Genomic DNA, 7598 nt, shown 5'->3' with positions numbered 1-7598 from the left:
GATGGTGGTGAGAGTGGAGCAGGACTGTCTCCGTGGCGCAATTGGCTAGCGCGATCGGTTGTTAACCGAAAGGTTGGAGGTTTGCGCCCACCCGGGGACGGTGTGTCGCTTTTTTTTCTTTTCGCTGATAGCTTTCAAGATATGTTCTGATGGTGTTGAGAGTGTAGCACGACTGTCTCCGTCGCGCAATTAGCTAACGCGATCTGCTGTTAACCGAAAGGTTGGAGGTTCGAGCCCACCCGGTGGTGGTGCGGCACTTCTTTTTCTTTGCGCTGATAGCTTTGGAGAAATGTTCTGACGGTGGTGAGATCGGAGCACGACTATCTCCGTGGCGCAATTGGCTAGCACGTTCAACTGTCAACCGAAAAATTGGAGTTTCGAGCCCACCCGGTGGTGGGGGGGCGCTTTTTTTTCTTTGCGCTGATAGCTTTAGAGAAAGGTTTTGACGGTGGTGAGACTCGAGCACGACAATCTCCGTGGCGCAATTGGCTAGCACGTTCGGCCGTTAACCGAAAGGTTGGAGATTCGAGCCCACCCGGTGGTGGTGCGGGCTTTTTTTTCTGTGGGCTGATTGCTTTGAAGATATGTTCTGATGGTAGTGAGAGGGGAGCAGGACTGTCTCCGTGGCGCAATTGGCTAGCGCGATCGGCTGTTAACCGAAAGGTTTGAGGTTCGAGCCCACCCGTTGGTGGTGCGGCGCTTTTTTTTCTTTGGGCTGATAGCTTTGAAGATATGTTCTGATGGTGGTGAGAGTGGAGCACGACTGTCTCCGTGGCCCAATTGGCTAGCGCTATCCGCTGTTAACCTAAAGGTTGGAGGTTCGAGCCCACCCGGTGGTGGTGCGGCGCTTTATTTTCTTTGGGCTGATAGCTCTGAATAAATGTTCTGACGGTGGTGAGCGTGGAGCACGACTGTTTCCGTGGCGCAATTGGCTAGCGCGATCGGCTGTTAACCGAAAGGTTGGAGGTTCGAGCCCACCCGGTGGTGGTGCGGCGCTTTTTTCTTTGGGCTGATAGCTCTGAAGAAATGTTCTGACGGTGGTGAGAGGGTAGCACGACTGTCTGCGTGGCGCGATTGGCTAGCGCGATCGGCTGTTAATCGAAAGGTTGGAGGTTCGAGCCCACCCGGGGATGCTGTGGCGCTCTTTTTTCTTTGGGCTGATAGCTTTGAAGATATGTTTTGATGGTGGTGAAAGTGGAGCAGGACTGTCTCCGTGGCGCAATTGGCTAGCGCGATCGGCTGTTAACCGAGAGGTTGGAGGTTTGAGCCCACCCGGGGACGGTGTGTCGCTTTTTTTTATTTTCGCTGATAGCTTTGAAGATATGTTCTGATGGTGTTGAGAGTGGAGCACGACTGTCTCCGTCGCGCAATTGGCTAACGCGATCTGCTGCTGACCGAAAGGTTGGAGGTTTGAGCCCACCCGGTGGTGGTGCGGCGCTTCTTTTTCTTTGGGCTGATAGCTCTGAAGAAATGTTCTGACGGTGGTAAGAGTGGAGCACGACTGTCTCTGTGGCGCAATTTGCTAGCGCGATCGGCTGTTAACCGAAATGTTGGTGGTTCGAGCCCTCCCGGGAGTGGTGTGTTGCTTTTTTCTTTGCGCTGATAGCTTTAGAGACATATTCTGACGGTGGTGAGTTTGGAGCACTACTGTCTCCGTGGCGCAATTGACTAGCGCGATCAGCTGTTAACTGAAAGGTTGGAGGTTCGAGCCCTCCCGGGAGTGGTGTGTTGCTTTTTTTTCTTTAGGCTGATACAATGAAGATATGTTCTGATGAAGGTGAGAGTGGAGCAGGACTGTCTCCGTGGCGCAATTGGCTAGAGGGATCGGCTGTTAACCAAAAGGTTTGAGGTTCGAGCCCACCCGGTGGCGGTGCGGCACTTTTTTTTCTTTGCACTGATAGCTTTAGATGAAGGTTCTGACGGTGGTGAGACTCGAGCACGACAATCACCGTGGCGCAATTGGCTAGCACGTTCGGCCGTTAACCGAAAGGTTGGAGGTTCGAGCCCACCCGGTGGTGGTGCGGGCTTTTTTTTCTATGGGCTGATTGCTTTGAAGATATGTTCTGATGGTGGTGAGAGGGGAGCAGGACTGTCTCCGTGGCCCAATTGGCTAGCGCTATCCGCTGTTAACCTAAAGGTTGGAGGTTGGAGCCCACCCGGTGGTGGTGCGGCGCTTTATTTTCTTTGGGCTGATAGCTCTGAAGAAATGTTCTGACGGTGGTGAGCGTGGAGCACGACTGTCTCCGTGGCGCAATTGGCTAGCGCGATCGGCTGTTAACCGAAAGGTTGGAGGTTCGAGCCCACCCGGTGGTGGTGCGGCGCTTTTTTTCTTTGCGCTGATAGCTTTGAAAATGTGTTCTGATGATGGTGAGACTGGAGCACGACTGTCTCCGCGGCGCAATTGGCTGGCGCGATCTGCTGTTGACCGAAAGGTTGGAGGTTCTCGCCCACCGGGTGGTGGTGCGGCGCTTCTTTTTTTTTTTGGGCTGATAGATCTGAAGAAATGTTCTGACGGTGGTGAGAGTGGAGCACGACTGTCTCTGTGGCGCAATTGGCTAGCGCGTTCGCCAGTTAACCGAAAAGTTGGAGGTTCGAGCCCACCTGGTGGTGGTGCGGCACTTTTTTTGGGCCCATAGCTTTGAAGACATGTTCTGATGGTGGTGAGAGTATAGCAGGACTGTCTCCGTGGCGCAAGTTGCTAGCGCGATCGGCTGTTAACCGAAAGGTTGGAGGTTCGAGCCCTCTCGGGAGTGGTGTGTTGCTTTTTTTTCTTTGGGCTGATAGCTCTGAAGAAATGTTCTGACGGTGGTGAGAGTGGAGCACGACTGTCTTCGTGGCACAATTGGCTAGCGCGATCGGCTGTTAACCGAAAGGTTGCAGGTTCGAGCCCACCCGGTGGTGGTGCGGCGCTTTTTTTTTCTTTGGGCTGATAGCTTTGAAGATATGTTCTGATGGTGGTGAGAGTGGAGCACGACTGTCTCCGTGGCCCAATTGGCTAGCGCTATCCGCTGTTAACCTAAAGGTTGGAGGTTTGAGCCCACCCGGGGACGGTGTGTCGCTTTTTTTTTATTTTCGCTGATAGCTTTGAAGATATGTTCTGATGGTGTTGAGAGTGGAGCTCGACTGTCTCCGTCGCGCAATTGGCTAACGCGATCTGCTGCTGACCGAAAGGTTGGAGGTTCGAGCCCACCCGGTGGTTGTGCGGCGCTTCTTTTTCTTTGGGCTGATAGCTTTGAGGATATGTTCTGATGGTGGTGAGAGTAGAGCACAACTGTCTCCGTGGCCCAATTGGCTAGCGCTATCCGCTGTTAACCTAAAGGTTGGAGGTTCGAGCCCACCCGGTGGTGGTGCGGCGCTTTATTTTCTTTGGGCTGATAGCTCTGAAGAAATGTTCTGACGGTGGTGAGCGTGGAGCACGACTGTCTCCGTGGCGCAATTGGCTAGCGCGATCGGCTGTTAACCGAAAGGTTGGAGGTTCGAGCCCACCCGGTGGTGGTGCGGCGCTTTTTTTTCTTTGGGCTGATAGCTCTGAAGAAATGTTCTGACGGTGGTGAGAGTGAAGCACGACTGTCTCCGTGGCGCAATTGGCTGGCGCGATCGGCTGTTCACCGAAAGGTTGGAGGTCCGAGCCCACCCGGTGGTGGTGGGGCGCTTTTTTTTCTTTGAGCTGATAGCTCTGAAGAAATGTTCTGACGGTGGTGAGCGTGGAGCACGACTGTCTTCGTGGCGCAATTGGCTAGTGCTATCGGCTGTTAACCGAAAGGTTGGAGGTTCGAGCCCACCCGGTGGTGGTGCGGCGCTTTTTTTTCTTTGGGCTGATAGCTCTTAAGAAATGTTCTGACGGTGGTGAGATTGGAGCACGACTGTCTCCGTGGCGCAATTGGCTAGCACATTCGGCTGGTAACCGAAAAACTGGAGTTTCGAGGCCTCCCGGGAGTGGTGTGTTGCTTTTTTCTTTGCGCTGATAGCTTTGAAGATATGTTCTGATGGTGGTGAGAGTGGAGCAAGACTGTCTCCGTGGCGCAATTGGCTAGCGCGATCGGTTGTTAACGGAAAGGTTGGAGGTTTGTGCCCACCCGGGGACGGTGTGTCGCTTTTTTTTCTTTTCGCTGATAGCTTTCAAGATATGTTCTGATGGTGTTGAGAGTGGAGGACGACTGTCTCCGTCGCGCAATTAGCTAACGCGATCTGCTGTTGACCGAAAGGTTGGAGGTTCGAGCCCACCCGGTGGTGGTGCGGCACTTCTTTTTCTTTGCGCTGATAGCTTTGGATAAATGTTCTGACGGTGGTGAGACTCGAGCACGACTATCTCCGTGGCGCAATTGGCTAGCACGTTCGGCCGTTAACCGAAAGGTTGGAGGTTCGAGCCCACCCGGTGGTGGTGCGGGCTTTTTTTTTCTATGGGCTGATTGCTTTGAAGATATGTTCTGATGGTGGTGAGAGGGGAGCAGGACTGTCTCCGTGGCGCAATTGGCTAGCGCGATCGGCTGTTAACCGAAAGGTTTGAGGTTCGAGCCCACCCGTTGGTGGTGCGCCGCTTTTTTTTTCTTTGGGCTGATAGCTTTGAAGATATGTTCTGATGGTGGTGAGAGTGGAGCACGACTGACTCCGTGGCCCAATTGGCTAGCGCTATCCGCTGTTAACCTAAAGGTTGGAGGTTTGAGCCCACCCGGGGACGGTGTGTCGCTTTTTTTTATTTTCACTGATAGATTTGAAGATATGTTCTGATGGTGTTGAGAGTGGAGCACGACTGTCTCCGTCGCGCAATTGGCTAACGCGATCTGCTGCTGACCGGAAGGTTGGAGGTTCGAGCCCACCCGGTGGTTGTGCGGCGCTTCTTTTTCTTTGGGCTGATAGCTCTGAAGAAATGTTCTGACGCTGGTAAGAGTGGAGCACGACTGTCTCTGTGGCGCAATTTGCTAGCGCGATCGGCTGTTAACCGAAATGTTGGTGGTTCGAGCCCTCCCGGGAGTGGTGTGTTGCTTTTTTTTGCGCTGATAGCTTTGGAGACATGTTCTGACGGTGGTGAGATTGGAGCACTACTGTGTCCGTGGCGGAATTGGCTAGCGCGATCGGTTGTTAACTGAAAGGTTGGAGGTTGGAGCCCTCCCGGGAGTGGTGTGTTGCTTTTTTTTTTTTAGGCTGATAGCTTTGAAGATATGTTCTGATGGTGGTGAGAGTGGAGCAGGACTGTCTCCGTGGCGCAATTGGCTAGAGCGATCGGCTGTTAACCAAAAGGTTGGAGGTTCGAGCCCACCCAGTGGTGGTGTGGGCCTTTTTTTCTATGGGCTGATTGCTTTGAAGATATGTTCTGATGGTGGTGAGAGGGGAGCAGGACTGTCTCCGTGGCGCAATTGGCTAGCGCGATCGGCTGTTAACCGAAAGGTTTGAGGTTCGAGCCCACCCGGTGGTGGTGCGGCGCTTTTTTTTCTTTGGGCTGATAGCTTTGAAGATATGTTCTGATGGTGGTGAGAGTAGAGCACAACTGTCTCCGTGGCCCAATTGGCTAGCGCTATCCGCTGTTAACCTAAAGGTTGGAGGTTCGAGCCCACCCGGTGGTGGTGCGGCGCTTTATTTTCTTTGGGCTGATAGCTCTGAAGAAATGTTCTGACGGTGGTGAGCGTGGAGCACGACTGTCTCCGTGGCGCAATTGGCTAGCGCGATCGGCTGTTAACCGAAAGGTTGGAGGTTCGAGCCTACCCGGTGGTGGTGCGGCGCTTTTTTTTCTTTGGGCTGATAGCTCTGAAGAAATGTTCTGATGGTGGTGAGAGTGAAGCACGACTGTCTCCGTGGCGCAATTGGCTGGCGCGATCGGCTGTTCACCGAAATGTTGGAGGTCCGAGCCCACCCGGTGGTGGTGGGGCGCTTTTTTTTTTGGGCTGATAGCTCGGAAGAAATGTTCTGACGGTGGTGAGAGTGGAGCACGACAGTCTCCGTGGCCCAATTGGCTAGCGCTATCCGCTGTTAACCTAAAGGTTGGAGGTTTGAGCCCACCCGGGGACGGTGTGTCGCTTTTTTTAATTTTCGCTGATAGCTTTGAAGATATGTTCTGATGGTGTTGAGAGTGGAGCACGACTGTCTCTGTGGCGCAATTGGCTAGCGCTCTATGCTGTTAACCGAAAAGTTGGAGGTTCGAGCCCACCCGGTGGCGGTGCGGCGCTTTATTTTCTTTTGGCTGATAGCTCTGAAGAAATGTTCTGAAGGTGGTGAGCGTGGAGCACGACTGTCTTCGTGGCGCAATTGGCTAGTGCTATCGGCTGTTAACCGAAAGGTTGGAGGTTCGAGCCCACCCGGTGGTGGTGCGGCGCTTTTTTTTCTTTGGGCTGATAGCTCTGAAGAAATGTTCTGACGGTGGTGAGAGTGAAGCACGACTGTCTCCGTGGCGCAATTGGCTAGCGCGATCGGCTGTTCACCGAAAGGTTGGAGGTTCGAGCCCACCTAGTGGTGGTGCGGCGCTTTATTTTCTTTGGGCTGATAGCTCTGAAGAAAGGTTCTGACGGTGGTGAGCGTGGAGCACGACTGTCTTCGTGGCGCAATTGGCTAGCGCTATCGGCTGTTAACCGAAAGGTTGGAGGTTCGAACCCACCCGGTGGTGGTGCGGCGCTTTTTTTTCTTTGGGCTGATAGCTCTGAAGAAATGTTGTGACGGTGGTGAGAGTGAAGCACGACTGTCTCTGTGGCGCAATTGGCTAGCGCGATCGGCTGTTAACCGAAAGGTTGGAGGTTCGAGCCCTCTCGGAAGTGGTGTGTTGCTTTTTTTTCTTTGGGCTGATAGCTTTGAAGATATGTTCTGATGGTGGTGAGAGCGGAGCACGACTGTCTGCGTGGCGCAACTGGCTAACGCGATCGGCTGTTAATCGAAAGGTTGGAGGTTCGAGCCCACCCGGGGATGGTGCGGCGCTCTTTTTTCTTTGGGCTGATAGCTTTGAAGATATGTTTTGAAGGTGGTGAGAGTGGAGCAGGACTGTCTCCGTGGCGCAATTGGCTAGCGCGATCTGCTGTTAACCGAGAGGTTCCAGGTTTGAGCCCACCCAGGGACGGTGTGTCGCTTTTTTATTTTCGTTGATAGCTTTGAAGATATGTTCTGATGGTGTTGAGAGTAGAGCACGACTGTCTCCGTCGCGCAATTGGCTAACGCGATCTGCTGCTGACCGAATTGTTGGAGGTTCGAGCCCACCTGGTGGTGGTGCAGCGCTTCTTTTTCTTTGGGCTGATAGCTCTGAAGAAATGTTTTGACGGTGGTAAGAGTGGAGCACAACTGTCTCCGTGGCCCAATTGGCTAGCGCTATCCGCTGTTAACCTAAAGGTTGGAGGTTTGAGCCCACCCGGTGGTGGTGCGGCGCTTTTTTTTCTTTGGGCTGATAGCTCGGAAGAAATGTTCTGATGGTGGTGAGAGTGGAGCACGACTGTCTCCGTGGCGCAATTGGCTAGCACGTTTGGCTGTTAACCGAAAAATTGGAGTTTCGAGCCCACCAGGTGGTGGTGCGGTGCTTTTTTTTCTTTGCACTGATAGCTTTGGAGATGTGTTCTCGCGGTGGTGAGATTGCAGCACGACTGTCTCCTTGGCGCAATTGGCTAGCACAATCGGCTGTTAACCGA

At 53.3% G+C, this 7598-nt stretch overlaps 1 non-coding gene across 1 annotated transcript; it reads left to right on the top strand.

Moving 5' to 3' along the window:
- The first annotated feature begins 1207 nt into the window (after nt 1-1207).
- On the top strand, nt 1208-1281 carry TRNAN-GUU (transfer RNA asparagine (anticodon GUU)). Its single transcript has one exon. It is a non-coding gene; the product is annotated as a tRNA-Asn (tRNA).
- The last annotated feature ends 6317 nt before the right edge of the window (nt 1282-7598 follow it).

This window comes from Rhipicephalus microplus, unplaced genomic scaffold, assembly GCF_043290135.1.
Source record: "Rhipicephalus microplus isolate Deutch F79 unplaced genomic scaffold, USDA_Rmic scaffold_59, whole genome shotgun sequence".
NCBI lineage: Eukaryota > Metazoa > Arthropoda > Arachnida > Ixodida > Ixodidae > Rhipicephalus > Rhipicephalus microplus.
This window is presented reverse-complemented; position numbering and strand designations above follow the sequence as displayed.